Here is a 15,927-nt window from a genome sequence, read left to right on the forward strand (position 1 = left end):
AGCAATAGTTCCATGAACAGGATTTTCGGGCACAACAACAATAAAATCAAACAGCAAGAAAATAAGATTTTATTAAGTTTTGTATAGAGTGTAGCGTAAGTTTGCGAGAAAACTCATGTCCCTTGCAATGATAACTGAGCTCACTATTTATAGCTATATCTAGGGATGGAGGTCCAAGGATCGTGCCCTTCTTTAATGTCAATTATGAGAGTCATTGATGAAGATGTAACGGTGAACATAAATACAAAATTACCTGTAACGGGTAATCGCCCTTAATGCCATGGAATATTCTCTATTAAATGCTACCGGGCACAGAGCATTTATCACATCTTTATGAGTGTTATTCTTTCCAGTGACAAGCGGAACAGTTGCCTTCGACTTTGGATTTGGATTTGTTCAAATGATCTGATTGATTGATTAATTTTTGGACCAATCCATTAATATTAATACTTATTAACGTTTTCAGACAGTTTGTAATGGTAATTTAATTTTCCTCTGTTTTGGTTATTCCGTTAAAATTCGAAATTGGCAGTTTGCGTAAATAGTTATTTCGTAAACAATCACTTTGAGTTGCAACCTTTTGGATATAAATACATGTTCTTTCCTTCGGATTTTCTTTACGAGATTTTTGAGTTCTCTTCTTCCTTCTTGCATTATTTTTAAAAAAATAAAAAGTAAGTGTAATTTGTTGCTGCCTTATTGAGTTCATTGAACAGTGATATTTGAAGTAAAATTACACCAATGAGGTTAATCCATTCTATCTTGGGAGGAAATAATCCTAAACCTCGGGTACTAGGAGGGGATTAAGTTCCTTAAGGACATACTGTAAATTCAGTGGGCTCGAATTTATTTCTGTTTCTTCTATATTTTTATTTCTGTTTTGATTATAAGTCGTATAATTTATTTTGAAATACAGATTACTAACAAACTTAAGGAAATTAGTTTAGAATTATGTGTTTATCTTATATTCTGCTTGTGGGAGAATAAATCCTAGTGATTTTACTCCCGTTTTGGAGACTAATATCTTTGATTTTCTACTTCTTGGTTGAGATTAAAGTCTTTGTGACTTTTTGCTCATTTACGAGATTAATTTTTTTGTTTTTCTAATCATTTTTTATTCGGTTTGTAGATATAAATACTTCACCGGTTTTACTAAACTCGTTTGAGTCATTTGATTTTACAGAAAAATGACAACGTATTCAAAAACTAACATGGTTCTATTGCGCTGGCAGCTATTGCCTCGTCAAGCCGCCCAACTTTTGCACCGACAGAAAATCCTGAGAATTTTTCGGCATGGACTTTAAGCGCTGGTAGTAGAATATGGTACTTCTATCTGACCACACTCAGTTTGCAATGCTTTATTAGCGAGGACATTCCGATATTGGCAGAAGAAACTCCTAATAATGAACGTTTTGTGGTCACAGAGGCATGGCAATATTTTCACTTTTTGTGCAAAAATTATATTTTGAGTTCTTTGAAAGATGGCTTGTACAATATTTATAGCGTCATGGAAACTTTGAAAGAATTGTGGAATAGTGTGAAGTGTAGCCGCTTCAAGGAGAACTTTGTAAGGCCATTCCTCCACGCACTTACAAAACCAGGCAGTGTTCATAGCTGAAACGAACATACCAATAAGAACCAAAGATGATTAAGGGTTGATTGTGTAATTTATGATTGTCTAGGTATACATTTTGGCTGTTTAAATATATCAAATCTACCAATTGACCGAGTATATCCGATATAAGTTTAATATGGAAAGTTCAAAGGGAAACCTATTTATCCAGAAATGGAGGAACAAATAAAATTTTAAATTGTTCTCCTTTACGAAGGAACATTGTCCCATATTGGAATAGAAAATAATATTAGATGGGTTTATATACAATTGCACTTCTTCTAGCTCTTAAAAAGTTGGAAAGAAGGCAAGCCTCGTGCCGTCGTCATCGCTCGGCTCGGCTTTGGTTTTGAATTTGGTCAAATAATCTGATTGATTGATTAATTTTTCGGATCAAATTTATTCATTAATATTAATATTTATGAACGTTTTCAGACAGTTTGTAATGGTAATTTAATTTCATCCGTGTTGATTTTTCCATTAAAATTCGAAATTTGCAATTTGCCTAAATAGCCATTTTGTAAAACAATCGCTTTGAGGTGCAGCCTTAAAGAAAGAGTTGCAACTCCTCGGTTTAACCCAAACTTTTGGGTATAAATACATGTTCTTTCCCGCAGATTTTTCTTAAGAAAATTTTGAACTCTCTTCTTCCTTCTTGCATTGTTTTCTAACAAACATAAAGTACGTGTAATTTGTTGCCGACTTATTGAGTTCATTGAACAGTGGTGTTCCAAGTACTGCTACACCAGTGAGGTTACTCCATTTTATTCTCGAATAAAATAATCCTAAACCTCGAGTACTAGGGAGATTAAGTTCATTAAGGAGATACCGTGCATTCAGTGAGCTCAAAATTAATTCTATTTCTTCTACATTTCTATTTTTATTTTATTTATAAGTTGCATAATTTATTTTTGAATATAGATTACCAACAGTAAAGTAGTAATATTTGGAATGAAAGAGTAATGTCACGACCCAAAAATCACTAGTCGTGATGGCACCTAACTCGACCCGCTAGGTAAGCCAACTAACAGTCAATACAATCCAAATGAAATTGTAGGAAAATAAAGACTAAGTATCTGAACTTTTAGAAATTAACCCAAGAACTAGTAGTGCAAATCATGAGCTTCTAAGACTTAGAATTTACAAAGATGATACAAATAATTACACGATCTGTTTGAAAGCTACATAAGCCACCAAGGACAAATGGCAGCTATATCCGGAATGCACGAAGATCTTCAGGGTCAGCTCGACATCACCAGCAGCTCTGCTCCAAAAATCTGCACGCAAGGTGCAGAAGTGTAGTATGAGTACAACTGACCCCATGTACCCAGTAAGTATTTTGTCTAACCTCGTCGAAGTAGTGAAGGGGCTTTTTAGTAAAAAGATGCTCACTAATAAAAATATGTACCGAAATCTAGCAATAGAACTATACTACAGTATAACAAGATAGAGTACACGAAACGAATGTACAAAACAATAACAGAGTACTAGAAAATATCAAAATTCAACAGTTTCCAATTTCTCAACCAATCTTTTCCTTAGAGCGAAACCAATAAACCACAATAGTCACCCCATAACTTTCATAATGTGAGGATTATACTCTGATATCAAGTCAATTGAACGGCAATACCCTTCATGCATGTATCTCATCCTCACCTAATATGCATACAACAGTACCAACCGGATGGCGGAAATGCCGATAACAGTAATGACAAAGTAGGAGATACGCAAGTAGCAATAATGAACGAGAATGAACATAAGGGCATTAGTAACAGACTAGAAGGAAAGCATAGAGGTGATGACAACAATTAGGAAAAGGAATGTAACTTCAACTAACTAGCATGGTGGATGCATAAATACAAATATAACGAATAAAAGGGGAACACATGATCTGTATGCGTTAATAAGTAGAAGCATGAATGACTAACATGGTAGAAGGATGAGTGACACAATAACAAATAAGGTAAAGAACAAGAATAGGGCATTAACGACAAGTCACATAAGAACCATAAATACAACAATAATAGCTCAATGTAACGGCATGAACGTATACACAAAAGAAAGATATCACAACATAATGCATGTCCCTCGTCCTCACCTGCACGGAAATACCCATCGTGCCATGAACTCATGATAATTTAAAGCATGATAATATAAATAAAATGGCACAGCATCACCCTTCGTTCTTTACACTCACATAACATGGTACGGCATCACTCTTCATGCTTTACACTCACATAACATGGCATGGCATCACCCTTCGTACTTTTACTCACAAATGATATGGCATGATATCACCCTTCGTGCTTTTACTCTCAATAATATGGCACAGCATCACCCTTTGTGCTTTTACTCTCAATAATATGGCACGGCATCACCCTTCGTGCTTTACACTCTCCCTCACATGATGATGTATAAACAAAGGCACGGTATCACTATTCGTACTTTACACTCTCCCTCACATAATAATGTATAAATAAAGGCACGACATCACCCTTCGTGCTTTACACTCTTCCTTACCAAGCATATATATATCAATGACAAACAAGGCATGAAGCATAAATAACGTCAAGGAGAGTGTTTAAACGAATATTCCAAATGAATCCCAATCACAACTTTTCAAGCCAATAATAGTTCAATAAACCCGCAAGAACCTTATTATTCAAGTATTCCAACAAATCTCACAAATAATCTACAACACAAGTATAGAATCTAGTATCTCAAGAATATCGGCCGTAGCAATGTATTAATGATTATTCATATTGATGACTGAATTAAACACACCAATGTATTCTCATAATTCTGTCAAATTTGACTAAGTTATATAAGCTAAGTTGTAGTTCTAACATTTAATACTATGTTTTTGTATCTAAGAGTCAAGTAAGGCATGAGCCAAGAGGGTCACGTGATTCTACAAGATACAATTTATAACATAATTTACCCTCGAGCATGGTTAAACCTGGCACATGCATATATGCTCGTCACCTCATATATGTATCACCCCCGCATGTAAGAAAAATTTCCTCAACAAAGTTAGGCAAAACACTTACCTCAATTCGGCTAACTCAATACTCAATTTAGCTTTTTCTTTTACAAATTCACTTACGCTCGGCTCAATCTAGCCAAAGACGACTTAAATACATCACATAATGCAACGGAAAACAATTTCAATTAATAAAGCTGTGATTTTTATACAATTTCTAAAAAGTCAACAAAGGTCAATCCCCGGGCCCGCCCGGTCAAAACCCGGGTCCAAGGGTATATCTTGACTACCCATAGCCTCACGGGTCCAAATACATATTTTGTTTCCAAATCCGAGTCCTATTCGACTCTCAAATCCCAAATTTTCATTTTTCAAAGTTTTGACAAAATCCCCAAATTTTCCCCTAGATTCTCATGAATTTGATGCTAAATCTTATGTAAAATCATGAAATGTAGTTGAGAATTGATTAGAGGTACTTACCCAATGATTTGGTATGAGAATACCTTCAAATAATCACCTCCCATCGAAGCTAGGGTTTAAAATATTACAAAATGAAGCTAAGTCTTGAAATTCTCACCTATATGCAGGCTGCCGAAAATGCGAACAACTAATCGCAAAGGCGAAGTTTTGAAGTTCTCTGCTGCTTTCACATATGCGATCAAAAAGGTCGCAAATGCAAACACTGGTCCTTCGCAAAAGTGAACTAACCCCGCCCAGGCCTTTATCGCAAATGCGATACTGAGTTCGCAAATGCGAACTCAACAGGCTTCGCAAAAGCAAAAAATTCTTCGCAAATGCGAGTCCTTTCCCCAGCAGCCCAGTTTCGCAAATGCGAGGCTGCTTCGCAATTGCAATAGTCTCATTTGCGATAAAAATATCGCAAATGCGATGACACCAGTACCAACACTCAAAATCATGAAAAATCATCCCTGATCCAATCTGAAACTCACCCGAGCCCCCAAAGCTCCAGACTAACTATGCATCCAGGTCCAGAAACACAACAAGAACTCGCTCGCGCGATCAAATCATCAAAAGAACCTCAATAAGCATTAATCGGATGCCAAATCGCATGAAGATCAAAGTAAACTTCAAGAACATCTAGAATCGCAGCCGAGCATCCGAACCATATCAAATCAACTCCAAATGGAGCCAAATTTTGCAGACAAGTTCTACATGACAAAACGAACCTACTCAGAGCTTCAACTCACGCATAACAACCTTGAAATGACGAATCGCACCTCAAGTCAAAATCATTGAACTTTGAAACTTCAACTTCTACAACCGATGTCGAAACCTATCAAATCACGTCCAATTGACTTCAAATTTTGCACACAAGACACTTTTGACATTACAGACCTACTCCAACTTTCGGAACAGGAATCCGACCTTGATATCGAAAAGTCCACTCCCGGTCAAACTTCCCAAAAATCCAACTTTCGCCATTTCAAGACAAATTCGACTACGGACCTCAAATTACAATCCGGACGCGCTCTTAAGTGCAAAATCATCCAACAGAGCTAACGGAACTAACGAAACTCCATTCCGAGATCCAATACTAAAAGGTCAAACTTGGTCAACTCTTCCAACTTAGAGCTTAAATCTTGAAGTTCATTCTTCCAAATCGATTCCGGATAACTTGGAAACTAACACCGACGATTTACGCAAATCATAATACATCATGCGGAGATAATCGAGCCCTCAAACTACCGAGAAAAAGTGCAAATACTCAAAATGACCAGTCGGGTCGTTACATCCTCCACCACTTAAACATATGTTCGTCCTCGAATGTGCCAGGAGTCGTTCCACAGCTATCAAATCACGGTGTGACCTTACTATGCAGATACCCGGGGGTGATCCCACGTCACCCGGCTCCATATAAACCTGCCAACGTAACATAACTAGAGATCCTTACTTTAACTGTCATGACCCAAAATCTCACCCGTTGTGATGGCGCCTATCTCAAAATTAGGCAAGCCGAAAATCTCAATAAACCACAATTTCTCTCAAGATTGAAAATATAATATTTAAATACAATACAAACACTCCCCAAAACCTGGTGTCACTGAGTACATGAGCATCTAATATGAATACAAGTCTGGAAAATATAGTCTATAATAGTCTGAGACAAAGAACAGTGAACAAAGATATAGAGAAGGAAAGACAAGGTCTGCGGACACGGTAGCTACCTCAAAATCTCCTAAAAATCAACCGCGCAAAAAGATCAACACCCGCTATGTCCGGGAACACCTGGATCTGCACACGAAGTGCAGGGTGTAGTATGAGTACAACCAACTCAACAAGTAACAATAATAAATAAGAAACTGAAGATAGTAACGAGCTACACAGTTATGGTTCATTTCCAGTAATTCCAGCAAAATAATAGACATGCTATCAAATCTGGCAGTTTAATGTCAAATTAATTTTTTATACAGTTCCTGTTCATGTAATCCGTATATCAACAATCTTTCAAAGATTTCACAATAATGATAGATAGCAACTAAGTGTAACAACAAATGGAAATCAAGTACAACCTCTTAGGACAACAATCACTCGCTGGGCTCCCAGCCCTCATCACTTCCTGGGCTCCCAGCCCTCATCACTCACTCTCAATGGATACCCACGCTCACTGGGAGTGTACAGACTTATGAGGGGCTCCTACAGCCCAAGCGCTATAAGCACGGACAACTCACGTGCTGCACGGACAACTCACGTGCCATAATATAAATATCTGGATCCGTACGGCCAACTCACGTGATGCTCGGCCAACTCACGTGCAATAATAATATAAGAATCCGCACGGCCAACTCACGTGCAATAATATGCCAATAAGGCATGCTGCAGGCGGGCAACCCCGATCCATAAAATATCCTCACAATCAGGCCCTCGACCTCCCTCAGTCATAAATCTCTCCAGTCTCTCGGGGTCTCAATAATCATGAAATCATCCCAAACAACAATGATATGATATATCAATAATAATAACAGAGACTGAGATAAAATGTGCAAGTAAAAACTGATACTGAGTAAATATAGCATTTAGCAGGCAATTCAACAAGTACACGACCTCTGTGGGTCCCAACAGTACTATCACATAGCCTAAGCATGATTTCTAACATGATTTACAGTCAAATTTTATCAACACTTGGAGAGCATATAGCTAGCAACAAATTATTCAACTTTACAGTTTTCCGGGACGGACCAAGTCACAATCCCCTCGGTGCACGCCCATACGCTCGTCACATAGCATGTGCGTCACCTCCAAAATAATAACATGATACCAAAATTCGAGGTTTCATACCCTCTGGACCAGATTTAAAACTGTTACTTACTTCAAGCCGTGAAATTCTTATTCTACAATGTCCTTTCCTCGTGAATTGGTCTCCAAACGCCTCGAATCTGGTTATAAATAATTCGTTTCAGTAAATAAAATTCAATGGAATTAATTCCATAAGAAATTAATGATTTTCCATAAAACTCCGAAAATTAGCTCAAACATCGCCTGTGGGGCCCACGCCCTGGAACCCAACAAAAGTTAGAAAATCCGAAAGCTCATTCCACCACGAGTCTAACCATACTAATTTTACCAAAATCCGACATCAACTCGACCTCCAAATCATCAAATCTCATTTCAAATCCCTAAGTTCAAAAACATACCCTCCGTTTTATACCTCAAAAACATGTAATCTAGTCGGATTATTCGATGATAATTCAATATTATGGAGTAGAAATGATCACAAGGGACTTACCTCAAGTTTTCCCATGAAAACCTTGCTCAAAATCGCCCAACCCGAGCTTGAAATGCCCAAAAATGGCAAAAGCTCGGAACCCCTCTATTTTTGTACTGCCCAGAGGTTTTCGCACATGCGGCAACTTGGCCGCTTCTTCACCAACTGCATGTGCGGAACAACTCCCGCATCTGCGCGCCTATTTGCGCTCCTACGCAAGCTGCTTATGCGCGCATCCCTCTGCATCTGCACTCATGCAAGTGCGGAATTTCCCTCGCACCTGCGACCACTGCCCCACAGTCCATTTGCGCATCTACGCTTGCCAGGCTCGCTTCTGCGAACTCGCACCTACGATGGAATTTCCGCAGGTGCGATTGCAGCATAGGGCAGAAACTTTAGCTATTTCTTCTAAGTCCGAATTTGATCCGTTAACCATCCGAGACTCACCCGAGGCACCCGGGACCTCAACCAAATGTACCAATAAATCCTAAAACATCATACAAACTTAGTCGAGCCTTCAAATCACATCCAACAACACTAAAACACGAATCACACATAGATTCAAGCCTAATGTACTTTGAAATTTCCAATTTATACAAACGACTTCGGAACCTATCAAATCACGTCCGATTGACCTCAAATTTTGGACACAAGTCATAAATGACATAACGGGAGTATTCAAATTTTCAGAATCGGATTTCGACCCCGATATCAAAAAGTCAACCCCCCGGTCAAACTTCCCATAAATTTAACTTTCGGCATTTCAAGCTTAATTCTACTATGGACCTCCAAATAATATTCTGGACACGCTCCTAAGCCCAAAATCACCATACAGAGCTATTGGAATCATCAAAATTCAAATCCGAGGTCGCTTACACATAGGTCCATATTCGGTCCATATTTCTAACTTAAATTTTTAATTATGAGACTAAGTGTCTTATTTCATTCTGAATTCCTTCCAGACCCAAACCAACTAACCCGATAAGTCATAAATCAATTGCAAGACATAATTTGAGCAGTAAATGGGGAAACGGGGTTATAATATTCAAAACAACCGGCCGGGTCGTTACATTCTCCCCTTCTTAAACAAACGTTCATCCTCGAACGGGCTTAGAATAATACTTGGAGTCTCAAATAAGTGTGGATATTTGTTCCGCATCTCCTGCTCAGTCCCAAGTAGATTCTTCGACTGGCTGACCTCTCCACTGCACCTTCACTGATGCTATGTTCTTTGACCTCAGCTTTCGAACCTGTCGGTCTAAAATAGCCACCGACTCCACATTATAAGTCAAATTACCGTCCAGCCGTACTGTACTGAAATCCAGAATATGAGACGGATCCCCGACATACTTTCGGAGCATGGATACATGGAACACTGGATGAACACCTGATAGACTAGGTGGCAAAGCAAGTTCATAAGCCACATCCCCAATTTTCTTAAGTATCTCAAAAGGCCCAATATACCGAGGGCTCAACTTCCCCTTTTTCCCGAACCTCAACACACCCTTCATGGGTGAAATCTTGAGCAGAACCTTCTCCTCAACCATGTGAACAACATCACGAACCTTCCTATCGGCATAACTCTTCTGTCTAGACTGTGTCGTGCGAAGCCGTTCCTGAATCACTTTGACCTTCTATAAAGCATCCTGAACCAAGTCAGTACCCAATAGTCTAACCTCACCCGGCTCAAACCAACCCACCAGAGACCGACATTGTCTCCCATATAAAGCTTCATACAGAGCCATCTGAATGCTTGACTAATAGCTATTATAGTAAGCAAACTCTGCGAGTGGCAGAAATTGATCCCATGAACCCCCAAATTCAATGACACAAGCGCGTAGCATATCCTCCAATATCTGAATAGTGCGCTCGGACTGTCCGTCCATCTGAGGGTGAAATATTGTACTAAACTGAACTTGTGTGACCAATTCTCGCTGCACTGCCCTCCAAAACTGTGAGGTAAACAGCGTACCCAGATCTGAAATAATGGACATTGGCACACCATGTAGGCGAACAATCTCGCAAATATAAATCCAAGCCAACCGCTCTGAAGAATAATTAGTACCTATTGGAATAAAATGTGAAGACTTGGTCAACCGATCTACTATCACCCAAACAACATCAAACTTTCTCAAAGTCCGTTGGAGTCCAACTACGAAGTCCATGGTAATACGCTCCCACTTTCACTCCGGAATTTCAAGTCTATGTAGCAATCCGCCCGGTCTTTGGTTCTCATACTTTACCTGTTGACAATTTAAACACCGAGCTACAAACCCAACTATATCTTTCTTCATTCGCCTCCACCAATAGTGTTGTCTCAAATCCTTATACATCTTCGTGATGCCTGGATGAATAGAGTACCGCGAACTGTGAGCTTCCTGGAGAATCAGCTCACGCAAACCATCTACATTAGGTACACATAGCCTGCCCTGCATCTGTAATACACCGTCATCTCTAATAGTGACTTCCTTGGCATCACCGTGCTGAACCGTGTCCTTAAGGACAAGTAGATGTGGATCATCATACTGGCGCTATCTGATGCGATCATATAAAGAAGACCGAGAAACCACACCGGCCAAAACTTGATTTGGCTTGAAAATATCCAATCTAACAAACTGATTAGCCAAGGCCTGAACCTCCAAGGCTAAAGGCCTCTCTTCTACCGGTAAGTATGCTAAGCTGCCCAAACTCTCTGCCTTACGACTCAAGGTATCGGCCACCACATTGGCCTTTTCGGGATGATAGAGAATGGTGATATCATAATCCTTAAGCAACTCCAACCACCTTCGCTGCCGCAAGTTAAGATCCTTCTGTTTAAACAAATGTTGTAGACTCCGATGATCGGTATATACCTCACACTGGACACCGTACAAGTAATACCGCCAAATTTTCAAGGCATGAACAATAGATGCTAACTCAAGATCGTGGATTGGATAATTCTTCTTATGTACCTTTAACTGTCTGGACGAATAGGCAATCACCCTACCGTCTTGCATAAGTACTGCGCCGAGACCAATCCGCGATGTGTCACAATACATAGTATAAGATTCTGAACCTATATGCAACACCAATACTGGAGTTGTAGTCAAAGTTGTCTTGAGCTTCTGAAAGCTCTCTTCACATTCATCCGACCACCTGAACGGAGCACCTTTCTGGGTCAATTTAGTCATAGGCGATGCAATAGACGAGAAACCCTCCATGAAACGACGATAATAACCGGCCAAGCCGAGAAAACTCCGAATCTCAGTAACTGAGGATGGTCTGGGCCAATTTTGAACTGCCTCTATTTTCTTTGGGTCCACCTTAATACCTTCACTGGACACCATATGTCCCAAGAATGCCACTGAACTAAGCCAGAACTCACACTTAGAGAATTTGGCATAAAGTTTCTCCTCTCTCAGCCTCTGTAATACAATACCCAAGTGTTGTGCATGCTTCTCCTGGCTACGAGAGTACACCAGAATATCATCAATGAATACCACGACAAATAAATCAAGATATGGCTGAAATACATTATTCATCAAATGCATAAATGTTGCTGGGGCATTGGTTAGCCCAAAAGACATCACAAGAAATTTATAGTGGCCATAACGAGTCCTGAATGCCGTCTTTAGAATATCCGAATCCTGAATTTTCAACTGGTGATACCCAGACCTCAAATCAATTTTGGAGAACACCCTCGCTCCTTGAAGCTGGTCAAATAAATCATCAATACGCGGCAATGGATATTTATTCTTGATTGTAACTTTGTTCAACTGCCTATAATCAATGCACATCCACATAGTACCATCTTTCTTTTTCACAAACAGAACCGGTGCACCCCAAGGTGACACACTAGGCCTACTAAACCCTTTTTCAAGGAGTTCTTGAAGCTGCTCTTTCAATTCTTTTAACTCAACTGGTGCCATACGATACGGAGGAATAGAAATGGGTTGAGTGCTCTGTACCAAGTCAATACCGAAATCAATATCCCTGTCGGGTGGCATACCCGGCAGGTCTGCAGGAAATACATCCGAAAAGTCTCGCACGACCGGTACTGGATCAATAATAGAAGCATCTGCACTAACATCTCTCACAAAGGGAAAATATGATAAGCATCCCTTTCCAACCATACGTTGGGCCTTCAAATAAGAAATTACCCTGCTAGGAACAAGATCTAGAGAACCCTTCCATTCAACCTTTGGCAACCCCGGCATCGTCGAAGTCACGATTTTTGCGTGACAATCTAGAATAGCATGACATGGAGACAACCAATCCATACCCAGGATTACATCGAAATCAACCATACCGAGTAATAAGAGATCAAATCTAGTCTCCAGTTCCCCAATAGTTACCACACACGACTGATACACACGATCCATAGTAATAATATCGCCCACTGGTGTAGATACACAAACAGGTGAAACTAAGGACTCACAAGGCATATCCAGATAATGAGCAAAATATGATGATACATATGAATAAGTGGAACCAAGGTCAAATAATATAGAAGCCTCCCTATGGCACACTGAAACAATACATGTGATCTCTGCGTCTAAGGCAACAGCATCTGGCCTGGTAGGAAAAGCATAGAATCGAGCCTACCCACCACCTGATCGGCCTCCCCCTCTTGGGCGACCCCTAGCTGCCTGACCCTTACCCCGAGATGGCAAGGCGGGTGGTGCAACTGCTGGTGCTGGTGCCGTCGGTCGAGAACTCTGTTGAGAAACCCCACTCAACAGCCTAGGACACTCTCTCTTGAAATGTCCAAATTCTCCGCACTCAAAACAACCCCTCCTATGACGGAACTGCTGCTCCAGATAACCCGAGGAATGACCTGCAGAAGCATGTGCAGACGAGGCATGATGAGAACTCTGCGCTGGTAGTGCACTGAATGAAGACTAGCCTGAGTGAGCACTGTAAGAACCATGGCTAGCTGATGCACTACGATGAGTTGGATGACCCGTATGAGTGTGACTGTAAGAACGACCCCTACCTCGGTGAAACTGACCCCCTGAAGTAACACCCTGTAATCACCCGGACCACGAGGCCTCTTAGCCTCTCTCTCTCCACGTTCCTGGCTATGAACCATCTCTATCTGCCGAGCAATGTCCACTACCTCATCAAAAGTAGCACTAGATACTCTCTCCCTAGTCATACGTAATCGCAGCTAATATGTGAGGCCATAAATGAACCTCCTAATCCTCTCCCTATCAGTGGGAACCAACCAGACTGCGTGACGAGCCAACTCAGAAAATCTCATCTCGTATTGCGTCACGAACATATCACCCTGGCGAAGCTACTCAAACTATCTGCGCAACTCTTCTCTGCGGGACTGAGGTATGAACTTCTCCAAAAAGACCACGGAGAACTGATGCCAAGTAAGGGGTGTTGCACCAACAGGCCTACGTCTCTCGTAAGTCTCCCACCATCTGAGTGCAGACCCAGAAAACTGAAAAGTAGTGAATGAGACCCCACTGGTCTCCAGAATATCCGTTGTCTGAAGCATCCGTTGACACCTATACAGAAAATCCTGAGCATCCTCTGACTCAGTACTTCTAAATGGTGTAGGTCGAATCCTCTCAAATCTCTCAAGCCTCCTCTGCTCATCATCTGCCATAACAGGAACTACCGGGGCCTGAGCAACTATAGGCGGCTGGGCTGGTAGCGCTCCCGGTATCTGAAGTCCCTGTACTACCTGGTCTGGAGTACGGGCAACAGGGGTGTGAGTACCTCCCCTAGCCTGAGAAGTGGCAGGTGAGGCCTGAGCCGAAACCACCTGAGCAAGACCAGTGCAGGCTACCAATAACTGGGCCAAAGTCTCCTGAATGCCTACAATCTCAATGGGCACAGCTGGTGCCGGAGCTGACCCTGTCGGATCAGCTATATCTGAAATCTGCTCCTGTGCTGGAATAACTGGTGGTACTACAGGTGCTGTTCCAAATATGGTACGAGCTACACCTCGACCTCTACCACGGTCCCGGCCTCTACCACGGCCCCGGCCTCTCGCGGTCCTAACTGGTGGCACTGGTGGCTGACCGTCCGATCCAGTAGTACGTGTCCTCACCATCTGTGAGAGAATAAAATAGTAGAAATTTAGTTTCCAGAATGAACAAATTCGCATGACATAATACAAGAAAGTGAAATTTTCCTAAGGGTTCTGCAGCCTCTCAAAGATAAGTATAGACGTCTTCGTACTGATCCGCAAGACTCTACTAAACCTGCTCATGACTCGTGAGACCTATGTAACCTAGGCTTTGATACCAACTTGTCACGACCCAAAATCTCACCCGTCGTGATGGCACCTATCTCAATACTAGGCAAGCCGAAAATCTCAATAAACCACAATTTCTCTCAAATTTGAAAATATAATATTTAAATACAATACAAACACTCCCCAAACCAGGTGTCACTGAGTACATGAGCATCTAATATGAATACAAGTCTGGAAAATATAGTCTATAAGTTTGAGACAAAGAACAGTGAACAAAGAGATAGAGAAGGAGAGACAAGGTCTGCGAAACACGGCAGCTACCTCAAAATCTCCTGAAAATCAACCGCGCGAAAGGATCAACACCCGCTATGTCCGGGAACACCTGGATCTACACACGAAGTGCAGGGTGTAGTATGAGTACAACCAACTCAGCAAGTAACAATAATAAATAAGAAACTGAAGATAGTAACGAGCTACACAGTTATGGTTCATTTCCAGTAATTCCAGCAAAAGAATAGACATGCTATCAAATCTGGCAGTCTAATGTCAAATCAATTTTTTATACAGTTCATGTTCATGTAATCCGTATATAAACAATATTTCAGAGATTTCACAACAATGACAGATAGCAACTAAGTGTAACAACAAATGAAAATCAAGTACAACCTCTTAGGACAACAATCACTCACTCTCAAAGGGTACCCGCGCTCACTGGGGGGGTGTAGAGACTCATGAGGGGTTCCTACAGCCCAAGCGCTATAATCACGGACAACTCACGTGCTGCACGGACAACTCACATGTCATATTATAAATATCTGGATCCGCACGGCCAACTCACGTGCAATAATAATATAAGGATACGCACGGCCAACTCACGTGCAATAATAATCCAATAAGGCATGTTGCAGGCGGGCAGCCCCGATCCATAAAATATCCTCACAATCAGGCCCTCGGCCTCCCTCAGTCATAAATCTCTCCAGTATCTCGGGCTCTCAATAATCATGAAATCAGCCCAAACAACAATGATATGATGTATCAATAATAATAACAGAGACTGAGATAAAATGTGCAAGTAAAAACTGAGACTGAGTAAATATAGCATTTAGCAGGCAATTCAACAAGTACACGACCTCTGTGGGTCCCAACAGTACTATCACATAGCCTAAGCATGATTTCTAACATGATTTACAGTCAAATTTTATCAACACATGGAGAGCATATAGCTAACAACAAATTATTCAACTTTACAGTTTTCCTGGACGGACCATGTCACAATCCTCTCGGTGCACGCCCATACGCTCGTCACATAGCATGTGCGTCACCTCCAAAATAATAACATGATACCAAAATTCGGGGTTTCATACCCTCAGGACCAGATTTAAAACTGTTACTTACTTCAAGCCGTGAAATTCTTA

Source organism: Nicotiana tomentosiformis, chromosome 6 (genome assembly GCF_000390325.3).
Source record: "Nicotiana tomentosiformis chromosome 6, ASM39032v3, whole genome shotgun sequence".
Lineage (NCBI taxonomy): Eukaryota > Viridiplantae > Streptophyta > Magnoliopsida > Solanales > Solanaceae > Nicotiana > Nicotiana tomentosiformis.